The following is a 21,535-nucleotide window of genomic DNA, read 5'->3' as shown; positions in this document are numbered from 1 at the left end:
CTCTCTAGTTAATCGAAGAGGGGGCCGGTAAATCGTAGGGCAATAAGTTATTAAAGAGCACAACCTCTCTTCCGAGCTTCGAGAGTACCTATCGAACGGCTAGCCTACGCTCGCCGCTTCCTTTGCTACTCTCGTGCTCGCTCCTACCTACCTTAACGAGAGTGACGATGAATCCGAGCCTAAAGAATACGCCTCGGACGCTAAGGACTTGAACGACGATAAAGAGGGCTTAGTAACGACCGACGGCTTATCCGAATTAGACTTTAAGGGGTTTGATAATAAGGAGTAGCCCGAAGGCATTATAGTACGAGTACGAATAGCGTACGATGCCGATATAGACGCCTAAGAGTTAGTTCAGGCCCTTAAATCTAGCGCGAGGACATTCCCGGGCTTCTCGCTATCCGAGTACGAGCTCTAGGAAGGTGTCGTCTACTTCCGTAAGAAGCTTTACGTACCGCAGCCCGAAGGCTCTAATATCCGAGCTGAGATTCTTTAAATTATCTACGACTCCGCCTCTAGGGGTCACCTAGGCGTAGCTAAGACCTATAAGCTCCTCGCTAGGTATTACTAGTAGCCGTATTCCTAGAAGGACGTCCGCCGCTACGTACTAAACTACGCTACTTACCGAAGAGCTAAAGCTAACCGCTACCGTCCCTACGGTCTCTTATACCCTCTCCCGGCTCCTAATCGTCCGTAGAAGTATATTACTATAGACTTTATTACCGATCTTCCTTACGGTAAGACCTTTAGCGGCGTGAAAGTAAAGGCCCTTCTAGTAATCGTAGACCGTTACTCTAAGGACCGGTATATAATCCCGTGCTAGAGCATAACCGTAAAGGAGACTACTCGCTTGTTCTACGAATTCGTCTAGCGCTTTTAAGGCCTCCCGGATAGCATCACCTCTAATAGAGGCACCTAGTTCATCTCGTACTTCTAGAAGCGTCTGTGTACTATCCTAGGCATTAAGCATAACCTCTCGACTAGTTTTTAGCTACAGACCGACGGCTAGACCGAAATTACGAACGCTATCCTCGAGTAGGTCCTTCGTTACTTCGTCGACTACTACTAGAAGGATTGGCCTTAGTATATCCCTACGGTAGAGTTCGCTACTCGTAACTAGGACTCGGAGACTACTAGCTACTCTCCCTTCTATACTACGAGAGGTTACTACCCTCGTATAGGTATAGAACTAGAAGAACCTCTCCCGCCTACCGAAGACGTAAACGAGTAAGTAGTAGACGAGTTCGCTACTATACTCTTATAGATCTATAAAGAAATTCACGACGAGATAGTGTACGTATAAGCAATCTACGAGGATCAAGCTAATCGTCGTCGCTAGCTAGCTCCCGACTACTAAGTAGGCGATATAGTCTACCTTAACTCTAAGAACATTAAGACAGACCGCCCCTCTAAGAAGCTGAACTAGAAGAACCTAGGTCCTTTTAAGATCACCGAGCGTATTAGTTTACACGCCTACCGTCTAGCTCTTCCTACGAACATAAAGATCTACGACGTCTTCTATCCCGTACGCCTTCGGCCGTCGGCTAAGGACCTATTCCCGAACCAAAACTAAGACATACTAGGTCCTCCCGATAAAGTAGAAGTCGACGAGCCTATTAACCTACCTTCTAACGACTATGCCGTCCGTAAGATCCGGGGAATCCGCGTAGAGCCTAACGACGTTAAAGGACTACCGCCGATCAAGTATAAAGTCGAATAGTAAGGTTGCCCTAAGTAGGATACCTTATAGGAACCTATCTAATATATCATCTTTAATCGTTAAGTAATCGAAGAATACTACGCCCGCGTAGACGGCCTAGAAGTCAATATCGGTAGGCTCTTCGAATCTAAGCTCTTCGACGGGGCTTACTAATAGTGTATCGACTATAACATTAGGCCTAGGCCTAGTACTAAAGCTAAACATCCTCGATATATAGAACTACTACGGCTTCGTAGGAACTTAGCTTTGTTCGGGGGGGCTACTATTATAGTCTCCCTATAGAGAGTATAGAAGGTAGGGATAGAAGAGCCTTAGAGTGCTTAGAAGTCGTTAAGAAGTGACAGTCTAGCTTAGTGTATAAGCGCTAAGAATTATATGCCCCGTAATATTCACTACGGGACCTAGCCCTCTAAATTCACCCCTCTACTAAACCTTAACAGATTTACTTCGGCTCGTGACTATATGACTTACGGCACTCCCGCGAGCACCCGCGACTACGCTAGACCCTAGAAGAAGCACGTAGAAGACTCGGAACGTAGGGCAGGTTAAAATAAGGTTTTGAGCAAAGCTACTAAGCGCGGCTTCGTACGGGTTAGCCCTATTAATACGGGGACACGTACTCGCGAGGGTCGCGTATAAATATCTGGCCTTCCCTAGGCCTCTCTTACTTCCTTCGTCTTTTGTTTTATGTAGCAATTATACTATACCCTTTTACATCTACACTTCGTACCTATATTCTCGCTTTCACCCTTACATCTTATAGGCTAGGCTCTCGCCCTAACAGTAATATAGAAGATAGCCTAGAGACTAACTATATAGGTAATAGTAGTAGTAGGTAAGAATTAACCCCCTCCGAAGGCAAGTAAGGCGGTACGCCTATACATTACTAATCCGGCGGAGAAACAAGAAATCGTAGCCCTAATAAGCAAGGAGATTGTCGATAGAATCGGCTAAAAGGAGGTAGTTAGGGCGAGGGTAGAGGCAATAGGCGTAGTAAGACTCTTTACCGTATAAGAGTCTAATAGACGAAAGCTAGAGACCTATAAGGAGTAGACTACTAAAGTCGCGAAGTCGGTACGAGTCTCCTACTAATAGTATACCGTTATTGCCTACGGGGTCCCTAGGACATTTAAGGTCGAAGACCTTCCCTACCTCTAAGTATAGAACTAGAATACCTCCCTAGGAGTACGACTAACGAAGGCGGTATAGCTATATAAGATAGTAGACCGAGAAAAGACGCATTTATCGCTTATTATTTAGGTAGAGACAGCGGAATAAGCTGACTAGATACTAGATAATAGGCTATTCTAGAACTATAAGAGAATAGACACGGAGATCTATTAGAGTAGCTATAGGGTACTATAATGCTTCTAATACCAATAGTACGGTTATATAGCCCTAAAATACGGGGAGAAGACCCTAAGGTGTCCTTACTACGTAGGCCTATACTAGGGAAGGGAATGCCTAAAAAAGGAGAGTAGGTACGTATACTACGGTAGAAGGCACCTAGCGTATTTAAGCTAATGTATAGCTAGAATAGTAGTATAAGAACGAGCGAGACAAGTAAGGATCTCTATACTAGCTAGGTACCCCTAACGATAGTAGGAGGGACCTACCGTATATAAGGGCTTCGAGCCGAGTAAAAGGAAGAGGGTAGAAGAGACGAACAATAGAACCTAACCGTAAACGTATCTACCTCCCGGTAGGCCTCGACACCTTAACCGGGCTACTAACGAACTAGGCTAAATACGAATCTTTAGGGCGTGTTATATAGGTACGAGTTACGTAGTAGTAGAAGACGGCGGATTATATAAAAGACGAAGAAGGACCTAATAGGATAGCGTGTATCTATATATAGTATCGCCGGTGTTAGTATAGGTAGATGCTAGGTGTCCGGATGTTTACTAGCCTATAGGCTAGCAAACCCTAGTTACGTGATCTAATTATATGACACACCTACACCTATATACTTGTCCTACGGCCTGTATGTTCTTAACACTCCTACTTAGGCCATATGGTCTCCTACAATCCCTTTACGTAAGCTAGAGCTGCCTTACAAAGTTTTGGAACTACTGGCTATTAAGGGGCTTTATTAACCTATTAGTAGCTATGTCCTTTATATAGCAGTAGTCTACTATAATCTTCTTCTACTACTAGAGATGTCTAATATAGTTATATACAACATCAATATGCTTTGACCTTTTATATATATAGGCATCTTTAACAAGTATTAAAGCGGCTTAGTTGTCACCTATAAGCTTGACTAGCCTTAGCTCGTTAACAGTGCCCTTGCTTGCCCTTATACTCGGCTAGAAAGAGCTCTTTCCCACTAGTTCTAGGCACCCCATTTCCCTAAGGACAGCAGTAAGAAATTGTGACTGCTTTACGGCTACGTTTATAGCTATAAACTCAGCTTCTATTGTTAATATTACAATAGACTTCTGCTTCCTACTTATCTAGGACATAGGTGATCTATAAAGGAACCACACGTATCCTAGAATTAAGACTCTATCCACTTTGTCTATAGCGTAGTCAGAGTCCGAGTATCCCTAGAGATTGCCCCCTCCCTTTCTATATATAAGACCTAGGTCTAGGTACGACCGTAGGTATCGGGAGAGCTTCTTTAAAGCCTTTATATACTACTACGAGGGATTAGCAACAAATGAGCTAAATCTTCTAAGGGGGAATGCTAAGTCTAGCCTTGTCATTGTCATTGGCCACATCTAGGTACTATTATGGCTCTAGTAATCCTGTTTGTTACACCTCTTATCTATAGGTGCCGTAGGCACTAAATGCTCGTAGCTCTCTATAGGTAAGTAGGTTAGCGTAGCCTTCTCTCTAGCTATGTTCATCTTAGCTAAGTTAGCGTAGACATAGTGTCCTTAATTAAGCTTCAAAGTGCCTTAGGACCTGTCTCTTATAATCCTTATTCTAAGGATCTTCGTAGGTTCACTAAGATCTTTAATCTTAAACACTTTTCTAAGCTTAGCCTTAAACCACTAAACATCTAATAGCTTCGGAGCTATAATAGGTATGTTATCTATATAGGTAAGGACTATAAGTTCTCTATCCGTATAGATAAGTAGGTATAGATCTACCTAGGACTAGGTAAATCTAATCTTCTCTAGCTTCGTAACACAGAGCTTGTTCTAGTCTCTAGCTACTTGCTTAAGCCTATAAAGGCTTCGTAGGACCTTGAACACTATGTTTAGAGGTGCTTCAACTCCTAGGGGTAGGATTATATAGATGTCTTTAAGAAGGCTGCTTTAGGTAAAAGTATTATTCATATCCACTAGGTACATCTCGAGATCTCTCTTACATACTACTGCTATGAATACTCGGAGAGTATTATGTCTAATAGTAGGTGTAAAGGTCTCTTCGAAGTCAACCCTATATTTCTATAAAAACCCTCTTATAACTAGTCTTGCCTTGAACTTCTTAATAGCTCTACTAATCATTCTTTTTATATCAAAGACCCACCTAGAAGTAATTAGATTCGCACCCTTTGGCGGAATAACTGCTTCCTAGGTGTTGTTGCTTACTAAGGCAATAAGTTCGTTCTCGATTACCTCTCTCTATATATGTCCCTATTCGGGGTCTCCTACGGCTGCCTTATAGGACTTTGGGATTAGCACTTCCTACTAATAGGCTATGGCCTACCTAACAGTAGCAAATGTATATTCTTCTACGTCGTTCAGAATCTCCTCTACCTAGCTCATTGTAGGGTCTAGATAGAACATCTAGGCGATAAGAGCCTTATAGTATTTAGCCTTATACTCTTTAGAGTTATTATCTCCGTCCCCCCTTAACCTCTTGTTGCCTATAACCTAAGGTAGCGCTAGGTGTTCGGATAGGTCGAACTGAACGACATCTTCTTTTTCTTTTATTAGAGTACCCTAATCTCCAAACTTCTAGTATTCCCTAATGTCCTTTAGGGGAGGGGGAAGTTGCACAAATAGCGGTTGCTATAGTGTTGATAACTTGGGTAGGTTCTGTATAGATCCACCGTTATCGGCCTTCGACAGTGTTAAAACCGCCTTAATATTTTCTCCTAGCCTTCGTAACGGTGTCTCTAATAATCCCCTATCGGAAAATTTCGCCCTAAAGGGCTTCCTCCTAATAGGATTGCGCTGTAGCGCTCGACTCGGCTAGTTAGTGAAGGTGATACCAAGATCTATATCTCCCCCCTTCTTATTCTTAAACTAGTCGACGTAACTATACGCTTTTATTACTTTTATGTCGGGATCCTAGAACAGCTATTGTTTTGTGGTGTTTTCTAAGTAGCCTATAAACACGGCTTCTTTTCCTCGGTTCATTAACTTGTCTCTCCTCAAGCCTTGAGGTTGGGCTCTTAGGTCTATATAGACTATAGCTTTACATCCCTAGACGCGGAAATGGTCGACTGACGGTACTTAGCTAGTAAAGGCTTCTTCTAGTGAAAGAGCAATACTATCAATGATCGGACTATTAGGCAGTCTGTTTCTGATCATAGTCTGTGCTTACAAAGCTTCTAGCCAGAACTTAACTAGCATACTAGAGTCTTTAAGCATAGCCCGGACTATATTCTTAGAGGCTTGAATTGACCTTTCCACAGGTCCATTTTGAAGAGAGTTGTAGGCATCAGTTGTGTCTATCTGAGTACTAAACTCCTTCTCCTACTCTTTTAGCAAGGCGAGAATTTCCTTTGTACTATCACTACGGATCGTAGACAGAAAGCACCTTGACTGCCGTTCTGCCTAGACCTTCTAATCCCGTAGGGCTATAGGAGCGTCGCTCCTAGCCTTCAAAGGGATTACCCACTTCTTCCTAGAGAAGTTGTCTACAATCTCAAGCCAATATTTGTATCCTAGCCTAGAGACTACGCCCTAAAAAGGCCTACAGATGTCAATAGAGATGAGGGCCAGCCTCTCCCCTTTCCTCTCTATAGCAGGTCCTTTGAACTTCCTTATGTTTATAAGGGAGCAGACCTTACAATTCTAGTGTTTAGAAGGAACAGGAATAGGATCTTTCTTGTTAGTAACTCTATATAGGTTTCTTAGCAGTCCCTTGCTAAGGTGTACACATCTTCTATACTATAGCTCCTACTAATCTTCGGACTTAGTGTTAGCTATAGCGGTACCGTCACGTTCTTAAGAGAGTATACTAGTATACTATAGCTTAAGAATTTCCGAGATCGAGTAGATAAACGGTACTCCTCCTCGAAGTTTGGTCTAGATAACGGGTTTACTAGACAAGGATTTAAGGGTGAAACTAGGTGGTTAGATAGCAAACTATTAGCTAAACTGATTCTACGAAACAAGACTAACTCTAAGGCTAGGAACAAACAGGACATTTTCTAAGACAATTTGCTTTCTAGAAGGACTACCTATTACTACACTTCCTATATATGTAGCTTGTAGATAGCCACCCCTAACCTTGATCCACTTCCTCTTTTAAAGAGGCTTCAGTGTCCTGAATAGTAAATCTTAGTCAGTTATATATAATGATGCACAAGAGTTAAGCAACTACTCGGACGAGGGGTACTTACCTTTAGCTTCTATAGTAGAATAGGCAACCTCATTAACATCATCATCTTCTAATAGTATCTTAGGGTCTGATACGTCTTCCTAGGTCGTATAGGCCCTTGTAGGCTTACTAGAGGAGGCCTTTAGCTTACGGCTCTCCTTCATCTGCTTTATAAGGTCCGTTATCACCTTAAGGACATTACGAAGGTTTAGTAATAATGACCTCCTACGAGGTGGTGACGGTTGTCTCTTAGTAGGGTAGGTAACCCTAGCTAGTTTGTCCTTGTTCCTAATAGCCTACTAAGCTGTAGAAAGGTGTGGGCACTTGCTCATAAAATGGTCACTACCGTAGAGATAGTACGTAAGCTTGCCCTAGAAACCCTTCTTAGCGAATATAGCTATCCCTTAATGAATTATTGATTCTTACTTCTCCCTAAGAATTGCAAGAATGTCTTATAGTGAGAGATTCACCTAGGCATCAATTGTATCGCGAATTGAGCCAAATGAGTCTAGTAGAGCTACTAAGAGTTGCTAGATCTTTCTGTCCTTAGTCTTAATGTCTTAGAACTAAGGCGAGATTGAAACAGCCCTCCTTATAATTAAGCTAAGCTCCTGCTAGGCGTTATCTATTAACTAGTCTTCTGTTATCACGAAATTGGTATATTGCTAAAGCAAACTTCTTCTAGTAGCGAGAAGTCTTCTCTTATATTTAGCTTCAGCCCATTCCTACAACTCCTTCGTATACCGGATCTCGTATATCATCTCTTAGTCATCTATCGACAGACAGATATACATCTTATATAGGGCCGTTACATTGTGCCGTCTGTACGATGCCTTCCTTATCGCTTAATCTAAAGGAAGGGATGACTCCGATGATGTAGAGGGTATCGCTATAGATAGGGTTGTAGCGGGAATGTCCGTAATAATGTCTTCGAGGACCTAGTCAACCTACTTTAATACTAGGTGTATTCTTATTAGCTTGAACCATATTTCGTGGTTCTCTCTTATTAGAAGAGGTGCTACTCTCTTTCTTATAAACCTAGTCTCGTTCTCTATTTTTATAAGTTAAGGGACAGGTTAGCTGCCCTTAGGTAAAAGGATATATTCGGTCGTACGCGATCGGATCGAAATGGGATAAACCGAACGCGAGGTTAATAGCGGAGAGGATGGCTATCCGCCGGGAAGAGGAGGAAAGTCGGTCGGTAAGGATCGTGTTAGTACTAAGACACTATAGCGTAACTCTCTTAGTAGAGGGGGTTTCTAAGACACTGCGGCTCTCTTAGAATAAACAGTTAGTCGATGCGAACGCGATGTCCGGAGAGCGACTCTTCTTAGTAAGCTCGCCTACTTGTCTAAGGTATTAGTATAGGCTCCCTAACTCGGAGTCTAACAGTACCTTACTAGGCTCTTTTACGTCTTATATACACCTATAGCACGGCTATAGCTTCCTATATAAGGCGGGTACGGCCTCCAGTCTGCCTTCCTTTTGTTCTAAAGAGGAATAACTCTAATACGACTTTGTCGAGGGTAAAATACCGAGTTACTAACCCGGGCTTATAACCTATTATATAGGTACGAGTTACGTAGTAGTAGAAGACGGCGGATTACACAAAAGACGAAGAAGGACCTAATGGGATAGCGTATATCTATATACAGTATCGCCGGTGTTAGTATAGGTAGATACTAGGTGTCCGGATGTTTACTAGCCTATAGGCTAGTAAACCCTAGTCACGTAATCTAATCATATAACATACCCACACCTACATGCTTGTCCTACGGCCTATATGTTCTTAATAGGGCGCCCTAGCGGCCCTAGGGCTAGCCGGACAGCGAGATATAGGCTTAGGAGATATAGTAGGTTAGTACGGAAATAGACCTTACGGATAACGAATAATACTATACGACGACATTACTATCGTATAGTATAACGTAAACAAAAGTAGGGACAAGGTCTAGCGCCACTTTCTATAAGAGCTAGACCCGCTACGGCACTACGTTATTACGGTATAGGAACTATAGATCAACCCTTACGTAGGACTCCTAGCTACTTATAATGACTAGAGATACTATACCGTAATCGCGGGCTAACGAGGCTTTATCCCGAGGATATATATATACGTAAGTAAGACTATAGACCTTAAGTCGTAGAAGGTTATACTACCGTAGTAGGGCAACCTAGGAGACATACTATTAATCTAGATCGACACGACACAAGGCCCTATCTAGATCTATAACGTTTATAACCCGCTACCGCGGGGTCGGACGAGTAGGGAACTAGGAACCCTCGCCTACCTAGAGCGGACCCTAAGCTAAGATATAAAGTAAGTACTCCTCGGCGACTTCAACCTCTACTACCTATAGTAGGGACTCGAATTCACTCCCCGGTACGCGTTTCTAGGGGGGAAGCTACTAGATATAACCGTACGCTACGGAATGGCCTTAGTAATACTAAAGGGAATAGAGACGTAGAAGGCCCGTACTAGTATAAGTACGATCGACCTATACTTTCTATTACGAGAACTTAAAGAGAGACTAGTCTAATGCCGACCGAACTACGCGCTAGAAGCCTCCTTAGACTATATCCCTATCTAGACGACGCTAGGGGTAAAGGCGATAGAGGAGCTAGTAAACGAACTACGCCGTAACTAGAAGAAGGTACGCTAGGACGATATAAGAGGCTTCCTAATAGCGAACCTACTATAGTATAGAGAACTCGAGACGACAGCTTAGCTAGATTAAGTAGCGGAATAGGATACCTCGGTTATATAGTAAGTAGCGGAACAATATACGCCGTTACTCCGGCCCTTAATATAGTAGAAGGCCTTCTAGACCCCTAAATACTCTACGAAGGTAAGGGAGGCTAGAAGGGTAAGGCGATAGTAGACGAAGGAGCACACCTAAGAGACGTAGGAGCAATACTGTTACGCGACATAAGAGAAGAAGGCATAGATAAGACGCGATAAGCTATAGGACTAGAGAGCGACGATCGGGCTCGTTATAGAAAACCCGTAATAGATGTAGAGACTTACTAAATAGGCACGACTACCGGAAGAGTAATAAGCCCCTTACTTCCCCCTAATCGTAGACCGTAAAGGGATTGCCTAGGCTACGCCCCGGGGCAAGGCAAAAGCGTTAGCCGACCATTTCTTTTTAACGTAAGTAGAGGCAGATCTTACGGATATCGACCCGAGTATATACCCGGAACCCCTAGACATAGATTAGGCGGTTAGCTCTAATATAGTAATAGGAGTTATAAGTAAGCTAAAAGGACAAAAAGCCCTAGGCCTAGATAGGATACTAAACGTACTACTAAAAGAGTGTAGAGAAGAGATCGCGCCGAGCCTTATAAACCTATTTACCGCGTACCTACGGCTAGGGTATCACCCGAAGCCGTATAGAGAGTCTATAACAGTAGTGCTACGTAAGCTATAGAAGGAAGACTATACTTAGCCCAAGTCGTATAGACTAATAGTACTTCTAAATACGATAGGGAAGGTCCTAGAAAAGATAGTAGCCTAGAGACTTACGTAGCTTACCGAGGACAACCACGTACTCCTAGCAATATAGATAGGGAGAAGAAGCTAGCGATCGATACTAATAGTAATAGAGCTAATTACGGAGCAAATTCAGACCCTCTAGCACTACGGTAGGAACCGAGCGGCGTCCTTACTATCCCTCGACATCGTAGGGGCCTTTAACAACGTCTTATACTAAAGGCTAATATATATCCTATAGTAGAAAGGTATTCCCTAGTAGGTAACGACGTTCGTCTACTCCTTTCTCTAGGAACGGACGACATACCTAGTCCTAGGAAGGTATACGTCCGACCCGGTAAAGGTAGAGACTAGAATACCTTAGGGATCTACTCTCTCCCCTATCCTATTTCTAATATTTATGTCGGATCTAATCCCCCTACTCAACTCTCCGTAAACCTTAGTATCGGGGTTCGTAGACAATATAAACATCCTAGCCTAGTTAGACTTGATAGAAGAGAACTGTCGCCTCCTTAAAGATAGGTATAAGAAATACGAGGAGTAGGTAAAGAAGTATAGTGCCCGGTTCGCCCCTAAAAAGTACCAACTTATACACTTTAGTAAAGCAAGAACACACTATAATATAAAGGCGGCGGTAAGAATCTAAGGCTACGAGACTAAGCTATTAGCGGAGCTACGAGTACTAGGGATCTAGCTCGACCCGAAGCTAAGCTAGAATGTATAGATTAAGAAAGCCTAGAGTCGAGCGCAAGTCAATAAAGCCTCGATAAAGAGGCTTACGGCGTCTATATAGGGAGTAACATTCGACAAGGTAAGAGTAATATATAAGGCGATCGTTAGACTAGCTATATTATACGGGGTATAGATTTAGGGAATAGGAGGCGTAGGTAAGCCGATCCCGAAACGGATAGAGTAACCCCTAAACAGGATATAGGTAGGCAACCTACGTAGGATACTAGGCGTATATAAGACAACGTTAATAAGTACGGTAGAAATAGAGACGGGAACACTACTAATCGGCTAATACATCCGGGGAATAAGAATTCAATACGCGGTAAAGACGACAGATTACCTAGTACAAACTACGATCTAGGAGGTAAAGAACAAGATAGAAAGCTACTACCGGAGAGGGGCCGGACATAGGACAAGCCAAAAAGAGGATGACCTTACTACCTTTACGGCCGTATAGACAAGTACCGAATAGCTAGTACAAAAAGAGGAGGAGCGTAGGACTCGCTAGGCCGGCGGGAGCAAGGCTAAGACCTAAAGCCTAGCGGAATAGATAGCGAGCTACCTATAGGAGTAGGACTAGAAAAGGAAGCCCCCTAAGACAATAGGCCCGATAGCGCTCCGAGCCTTCTAGAGACATAATTACTAGCTATATAGGGACCTAACAAGGGCCGAAGCAAGTATAGCGATCTAAATCAGGTCCGAATATATTAGATTAAGGGCCTACCTATTTAGGAGACGCGTACTAGACATCTATAGCCTAGCCTACTAGTATAGCTACCTATCGCAAAACCTAGAATATATACTACTACGATGCCCGTAGTAGGCAAGAGGTAGGGGAAATTAGAGGCACTAAGCGGGAAGGAGAGACTATAAGTCAATTATTAGGGACAAAGGCAATATTCGCCGAATCTCTCGGTAGATACTATAGTAGGGATACCTCTAGTAGTTTAGCCTCGCGAGCGAGACGGAGGAGTAGATAGATAAGAGGCGGAAGCGAGGGGGGTTGTAGATAGGGTAGTTATTAGGGCAGGCCTATAATACTAGCGTACCCCTAATAAGGGAAATTTAAGACGATAACTAGGAGGAAAAGATAGGCGGGAAGGAGGAGGGGTTTTTACTAATACGGTTTCCCCTCTATATATACAAAAACAAGATAGTATAGCTATATAGGCTAAAGGGCACTATAACAGCTTAATGAAATATCTACCTATCTATCTATATATAGTAAATAGAAAGATCCCTACTTAAACCCTTTATAATAATAGTACTAACTCTATATATTTTAGTATTAACTTTACGTATAAGAACAACCTTAATATAATATAGCTACCTAATCCGTTAGGGCTAATATTAGTAGATAGCCGACCTACTAGTAACCTTATTACTTATAGAACAACGGTATAGATTTAGATCGGTAACTACGTAGAGACTAGGTCTAGCTACTACGTATTACTAGAATATAATATAGTCCTCGGCCGTCCCTAGTACGACGAGCATTAACCTACGTTCTACTATACGTTCGGAACTATAACTCTATTCTTACTAAATTGTCGACAGAACTATATACTCGGAACTAAACTAGTATACGTATAGTCTATTAACGACAAGGGTATTATACTAAGAGGCGTTCTTTAGACCGAGATACTAGTACTAGAGAGTTTACGACCTTAAGCTCTATCTAATTACGCTAAACCCTATATAGAGGATAAAGACGAACCTATAGTAGTATAGGATACGGGTCGACGACAAGAATTACCTATACGTAGTATCGGCTACGAACCTCTCGTCTTACTACGAGAGAGCTAAGTATTCTTACGCTAGAGCGTCGTAGGCGCGACGGGCGCGTAACGTAGGCGAAGCCGCGGCGAATAGAGGACTACTAGCAAAACGGGTATAAAAGCTATCCGACGAGCGTGTACTCGTATCGGGAGCGAGTCCCTCTTCTTTCTACGTATAAGAAGGGCGCGGAACCGTGGCCTATACGCTCGATAGGACACCTCTAGTATAAGTATAGAATTTTTACCTCCGGAGACCGTAAACTAAGCGGGCTAAGCGACGAATATTAGACGAGCGGACTATAGAATAACAACTAAGCGGACTATACGACGGCGTCGAGCGGACTACAAAACAATCTAGTATTTACTAGCGGGTAATACGGTAGGTAGGTAGATACGCGACGAAGCCTATAAGGGCCTATTAAATACCCGGTAAGGGAACGAGGGTTTTGCCTAAGGCACTACCTATCCCGCTATATAACGCACCTAGTCTAATATAGTAGATTACGACGAGGAAAAGACGATAGCCTAAGTAAGGAAAAGACGGCTATTAGGACGGGGAAAAGACGTATAATATAAGTAGATTAGTTCTATAATCGGGGAGGATCGAGGGTAGGGTAATAAGGAACTTTATATTAGTTAGTAGGTAGAAACGTAAGGAGTACGCTACCCGGCGTAGTGTATGCCCCGAGCAAACCTACGAGGTATAGACGGCCGCTTTCTAGAGATAGGCTACGGTAACGCGAAGGGCGTCAAAACCTAGGGCGTAGTATATACTAGTAGCGACGGCTAATACTGTCTATATAGCCCGAGAGGACGGATACGTATATCGATTAATAGAGAGCACTAAAGGGCTTAGGCCTATAGAGGTAGATATTAGCTTAAGGAGTAAATAGGGAGGGAGGGCGTAGAGGGAAGCTTTTACTCCGGGCTAACCTCTCGAAACGAGGCTATACGGTAGTACTAGATAAGTAGGAAAGCGCGGTTAAGACTTATTACCTTATCTCGTAGCTAGCTTACTAAATACGATTCCTTCCTTACTATAGTAGCTAAGTATAGTCCTTAGGCAAGAGGGCCTACCTATCGAAGGGACTCGTCGCGCCGCTAGCGAAGATCTAAAACTAATGCCTAAGGAAGGTCACCGGGGTATATAAGTCGATACTAATAAGGATACTTAAGTACGAGACCGCTATACCGCCGATCGACCTATATATCTAGGGACTACGGACCTCCTACTTAGGTAAGTCGGTATAGTACCTAGTATAGAAGGTTATCGCTAGTATAGTCGTAAGGGCCCGCGAATTAGTACTAGCGTATAAGGGCATTCGACCCGGGAACGAGCCGAACTACCGGGTAAGGGACGAATAGCTAGTAATACGATAGGAAGGTAAGAAGTCGTTTATAGAGTAACTATAGAAAGAGAGGTAGAACAACTAGGGTATAGAGTATAGTAGACGCCCTTAGCTAGCGGGACAACCTAAGGAATAGTTAGCTACGAGATCCGCGGTTAAGTACCCCCCGAAGCTTATCTACTACCGCCTTACGAGGGTATAGAGTAGTATAGTAACCTAACTACAAAGCGAATATATCGGCCTCTAGGGGTACCTATTATAGAGGAAGGTTCTAGGATATACGAATACTAGCTACCCCTACGGCTATTACTCCTAGAACGTACGGTACGTACTCCTCGTCTATCTAAGGTAGTCGCTAGGAAGGGGGGAGTAGATAGTAAAGGCGAGGAACCGGACGATTAGGGCACTTCTTAACAACGCTAAGGACCTACGGCGTATTACGAACTAGATACTAGAGAAGGGCTAGCTAGAACAGTACCGCCTAGTAAGAGTAGTATAGGAAGAGAGGACACGACGTAGCGCGACGAGACCGGCTAGGAGCGGGGGCTAACGGGGTAGTAATATAGACTACGTACGTTCAGAGGGAAAGCTAATCTAGATAAGGAGTAGTCGAGGGCGGGAAGGGTTTTTACCTATTCAAGTTTCCCTTTATATATAATAATAGATATATACCTATATAGGCCGGATAGGGTCCTAGAATAGGGGAATAACAAATCTATCTATCTAGTATAGGAGACGTATACGACGAAGGTAGTAATACGACATACCGTCGACACCTATAATAAACCGGAACCGTCTTACTACGTCCGCTAGCTACTACCCGCCGATAGGGTTAAAATACTTAAGCGCCTAGCGCGTCGAACGAAGAAAGAACTAAAGGTCGAGACTGAGCCGGAGATCGATATTAAGCCTATTAATATAGAAGCACTTCGGCGTATAAGCCGGAGGAAGGGCTATAAAGTATATATAATATAGATATTTAACCTAAAAGAAAATCCTAATAAGTAAGTCGCGCGAAACCCGCTATCCGCGTATATACTAAAGGCTTTCGGTATAAGAGCGAAGCTAGTACTAGGAGGTAACGCGGCGATATTAGTAGATACTAACACTTAAGAAAATATAGATAGATAGGAGGAGCCCCGGGGTGACTATACCTAGCGGTAACTTAACGCCTCTACTATATTAGCTAACGACTATTAACGTTTTATAAACGGTAAGGACAAAGACTAGGATCCTATCCCTTTATTACTAGTAGAGTTTAGGGAAATGGCTAGGCTATTTAGCCGTAAGGAAGTAGATAAGGTCCTACCGTAACGGCCTAGCGTAGACTATAAGATTAAGCTAAAGAATAGTTAGACACCGCTATTTCGAAGACTATACTCCTTCTCTATACGAGAGAACGAGGTGATTAAGAAGTAGATCGACGACTAACTTAAGAAAGGTTTTATTTAGAGAAGCGTATTACTAGTAGTAGTACCTATTCTAATAGTCAAAAAGCTAGGTAGAGGGCTACGAGTATATATAGACTATAGAGCTCTAAACGCGCTTACGACGAAGAGTCGCTACCCGATTCTACTATTTTAAGAGACCTTAGATCGTATTACTAGCGCGTAATAGTTCACTAAGCTAGATGTTATCGCTACGTTAAATCGTATCCGTATTATAGTAGGAGACGAGTAGAAAACGGCCTTTACTACTAGATATAGGCAGTTTAAGTACGTAGTTATACCTTTTAGACTATATAATGTACTAGGAACGTTTTAGTTACTTATGAACGATATACTAAGGGAGTTTCTAGATAACTTCGTACTATGTTATCTTAAAAACGTACTTGTCTTTTGTAAGACAAGAGGAGAGCATGTCTAATATGTCCTAAAGGTTCTATAAAAGCTAGATACCGCCAGGCTCTAGTTAGATATTAACAAATACGAGTTCTTTAGATACGAGACTACTTATCTAGGTGTTATTATTACAAATAAGGGCATTAAGATAGACCTAGCTAGGATTAAATACGTTAAGAATTAGCCTATACCCGCGAATATTACTAATATCTTATTGTTTATAGGGTTTACTAACTTCTACCGTAGGGTTATTAAGGATTTTAGTAAGATCTACTTACCTATAACGAAGCTTACGAGGAAGAATGTCCTATAGGACTAGTCTCTAGTATATTAATAGGCGTTCGAGGTATTAAAGCAAGCATTTATCGATACGCCTACCTTAAAACACTTCTACCTAGGGCGAGAGACTATTCTAGAAATAGATACCTTAGATTACGTAATAGTAGTAAACTCGAGTTAGCCTTACCGGGCGTATACGAGATTATAAAGTTAAACCGGGAGAGGAACTCGCTCTAGCGGGCCTAGCGACGATTAAGTAGCTTGCTCTTTATAAAGTAGACGAGGTTCTTGTGGTCGGAGCTTACTTAGACGGGTATAGTAGAGCCTTCGAGCTCGGGGCGCTACTCTTTAAAAGCTTTAATAATAGCGAGAAGCTCCTTATTATAGATCTCGTAGTTATACTCCGTAGCGGTCATCTTCTTAGAGAGGAAGGCGATAGGTAACTAGGGAGATTTAGGCGAGCGGCGTTATAGTAGGACACCGCCTACTACGCCGTCGGATACGTTAGTCTCTATACGGGTCTCTAGTTCGAAATCGAAGTGCTATAGAAGCGGGTTCTTAATAAACTTCGCTTTAAGCAAGTTAAAAGCCTCCTAGTATTCGTCGGTCTAGGCAAACTTCTTACCCTTACGCGTAAGCTTCGTTAAAGGGCGTACTACGCCCGAGAATACGTAGATAAAGCGGCGGTAGAAGTTAGTAAAGCCTAGAAAACCCTATACCTCCTTAACGTTCGTAGGAGCATCCTATTCGACGATAGCGTCGATCTTCTCTTAGTCTATCTTAATGCCGTCTACGGTAATAATCAAACTAAGGAACTTGACTTCGGTCTTCTTAAACTCGTACTTGTCGGTATCGAGCTATAAGCCGGCGTCTACGAGCTTCTAAAGGACCTTATAGACGTGCTCGCGGTGCTCCTGCTTAGTCTCGCTATAGACTAGGATGTCGTCGATATAGGTAGTATAGAACTAATCGAGGAACTCCTAAAGGATGTCGTTAATAAAGTTCTAGAAGGTACTAGGCCCGTTATAAACGCCGAAGGGTATAACGAGCGACTCGAATAGCCCGTAGCGAGTACGGAAGGCTATAAGATACTCGTATCCTTCTACTATTCGTAACTTATTAAACGTAGTAATAACATCGAGCTTAGTAAAGTACTTGGCCTTAGAGAGGCGCTCGAGCGTCTCCTAAATTAACGGTATTAGGTAGCGGTTCTTCTTTATAATAGCGTTTAAGCCTCGGTAGTCTACGTAGAAGCGTAGACTACCGCCGGGCTTCTTAACGAATATAACGGGACTACTAGCGCTAGAACGACTCGCTCGAATAAACCCCTTCTTTAGGTTCTCTTCGAGGTATCTCTTAAGGACGATAAGCTCTTCTCGGGATATAGAATATAGCGGTCCGAACGGTATCTCTATACCTTCTTCTAGCTTAATCTTGTAGTTATAAGGGCGATAAGGAGACAGCTCGTCTACGGCCTTAGTATCGAATACGTAGAGGATATAGTATATCTAAGGAGGGACCTTCGTAGTAGGGTCGGTAGGTATACGCTTCTTATCGAGCTTCTCGAGGGCGATGTCGATATAGCGGAGAGAGGCGGCGAAGACTTAAGCTTTAGGCTACTTAGTAGTAGTAGTAAAGGTAGCGGCGTTTACCTAGAAGATCTTAGTATACTTAGGACCGCGCTAAGGCGGCGGAGAAGGCGGAGGTACCGGAGGAGCTTCTAGAGGGAAGCTAATAGTAAGGGAAGTCTAGTTGATAATAGGTTAGTATCGTCTAAACTAGAGGAGGCCGAGGATAAACTTCTAATACGGTAGGGACGTAAGGAAGCTAGTAATCGACATACGCTTACCTCCGAGGGTGATTAACGTATATATAACATAAGTAATCTTACTAGTAGTAGTCTCCGTACCGTTAAAGAGTTCAAGGGTACGAGGGTACTTTAGTTCCTAGGATTCGAGGTTAAGAGAGGTCGCGAGTTTATAGTCTATAAAAGACTCGCCTAGTACGCTAGTATCTATAAGAGTAAGATCGGAAGAAGAGAGTTTCTTTAAGCCGATATTTACATTCGTAACGAACGGTTTATAAGCGTAGTCCTTACCCGTCTCGTCGTATAGGTCTAGCTATACTATATTGATCCTTAACTTCTTTCCTCTCTTCACTTTCGGTAAACGTTATTCTTAGTCTTTATCGCGTCGATAAGGAAGACCTAGGCTTTTTCCTACTTAGCGGGAGTAGTAGGAGTAGGCTCGATAGCGCCGATAGCGCCGCGAACCGGGTTACGGGCGTTACGGGTAGCGAGCTATAGATAGTTAACTACGATATAGCCTAGACCGCCGTAGTAGGTATAGAGTCCGGCCTAGCGACGGCGAAGCTTCTCTTCGGGAGTAAGCTTACCGTTAACGAGGCCCTAGACTCGAGAGACGGCGGTACTAGCGCTAAGATCTATAGCGTTACCTATAGAGACGGGAGGGAGAGCTATAGGAGCGGCGGCGCCTAGTAGAGTAGCGAAGTGGCTTCCGGGACTACGAGGCTAACGACCTTAATAACGGGAAGCGAGGAGAGAGGCGGTATGTTTTATATTAGAGTCGAGGCGCTAGTAGGTCTCGACGAGCTTACGGAAGCTTATAGTACCGACGTCCTTATCCTCGAGGGCTTAAAGAAGCTCTACTAATAAGCTACGGCGGAGAGTGCTCTTCTTAGTCTCTTTATTATAGCCGGTAAACCCGATGTCGCGGTTAAAGGCCGCGAGGTACTCTACGAAGCTCTTATTCTTCTAGAGGAGGTTATAGATAGCGTTCTAGGTGGTGGCTCTACGGTCTAGATTACTAAAGGTAGCACGGAGGTCCTATATTAAGGTAAGGACGTCTAGGTAGCCGATAGTCTACGTAGCGTTATCGATATAGTATTATACCTAAGCCGCGGCGTCTCCCCGAAGGAGGGAGAAGACGTACGTGACCTTGTCCTTCTCTTAGGGAAAGTAGTCGGTATTGGCTAATAGCTTAATAGTGAGCTATGTCTTAAATGCCTTAAACTTGCTCTTATTACCGTCGAACTCGTCTAGGTCGTTAACCTTCTTAGAGAAGTACTAGCGGCGGTTGTCGTCGGCGTACGGGACGAGGTTCTAGAAGGTGTTTATAATACCTTAAAGGTATATTACTTAGTTATTTACTTACTCGACCTACTAGGCGGTCTTACGGAAAGAGGAGACGGTACGGTTAATAAGAGCGTAGGCGGTATCGGGGTTAGCGTTTACCTAGGTACCGAAGGTAGCGGCGTTTAAGAAGGGGATATTAGCCTACTTACTAAAGTAGAATAGAGTGTCTTAGTTATCGAGGTTAACACCTCTATCGGTAGCGTAGTTACCTATAAGGATGACTCGAGTAGTTAACGGTTTATTAGTCTTTCGTAATATTAGGGCGAGAGCCTAGCCTATAAGATATAAGAATAAAAGCGAGAATGTAGGTACGAAGTATAGATATAAAGGGTATAGTATAATTGCTATATAAAATAAAAGACGAAGAAAGTAAGAGAGGCCTAGGGAAGGCCAGATATTTATACGCGACCCTCGCGAGTACGTGTCCCCGCATTAATAGGGCTAACCCGTACGAAGCCGCGCTTAGTAGCTTTGCTCAAAACCTTATTCTAACCTATCCTACGTTCCGAGTCTTCTACGAGCTTCTTCTAGGGTCTACCGTAGTCGCGGGTACTCGCGGGAGTACCGTAAGTCATATAGTTACGAGCCGAAGTAAATCTATTAAGGGTTAGTAGAGTAGTAAATTTGGAGGGCTAGGTCCCGTAGTAAATATTACGGGGTATATAATTCTTAGCGCTTATATACTAAGCTAGACTTTCACTTCTTAACGACTTCTAAGTACTCTAAGGCTCTTCTGTCCCTACCTTCTATATACTCTATAGGGAGACTATAACAAGTATTTAAGGGCTTGTTAATAAGATTAGTAATATACTTAAGAATACCGTTTTACCCTTAAAGAAGCGAGCTAAGGAACCTAGTAATAAGGATAAGAGTAATAGCCCTTCCTAAAAGAAGAAGACCTCTACTAGTAATAAGAAGGAGATTAAGGACTTAATTAAGGATATTAAGGGTAAGATTAATAAGGTAACTATAGCTCTTAAGGTACTCGGTAAGGAAGTTAAAGTCCTAAAGTACCTTACTTTAAAACTCTAAGGGGGTGTATAAAAAGATAATATAAAATTATAGCGTAAGATAAGATTATAAGGTGAAAATAAGTATTATAGAGTATAAGGATATAATAGGTATTAGCCGAGGAGATTGCGATAACTAATTTAGAGTTATAACTTGCCCTATATAAGAGCTAATAAGACACTGCTTTTAAATGACATAGTTTTTCACACCTTGCAAACCAATGCCCTGTACTTTCCAAATCGAGATCTCCAGTTTCACAATATCCCTTTGCTATTTGGTCCACAAAACTCAGCTTCTGAGTTCAGCCTCAAAACAAGGGCTTAAGCTGCATAGTCTTCACAAATTTGTCTGTGCAAGTCTGACAGCGACGGACCGGACCAGTCAGGATCTGTTGTTGTTGTACAACGTTCAAAACTTAGATAGGGCTTCCGCACTGACTTTGACCGACAGAAGGTGCAAAGGGATCAGGAAGTTGATCGTGCCTACTGTCCGAGCGCCAACCAGATAGATTGCTGGGGTCCCATGAGATCAATCTCTAGGCTCGCATGCATGCGAGCACCGGGAATCCAATCTGACAGCAAGGCCTTGCCACTCGTCATCTCAACTGCAGTCTGCAGACGACCAACTTTTTGCGGGTCGGTCTTTGTTTCGACCTCACGTCCGGTCTTGTCCT

This window comes from Fulvia fulva, chromosome 2, assembly GCF_020509005.1.
Source record: "Fulvia fulva chromosome 2, complete sequence".
NCBI classification, from domain to species: domain Eukaryota; kingdom Fungi; phylum Ascomycota; class Dothideomycetes; order Mycosphaerellales; family Mycosphaerellaceae; genus Fulvia; species Fulvia fulva.
This window is presented reverse-complemented; position numbering follows the sequence as displayed.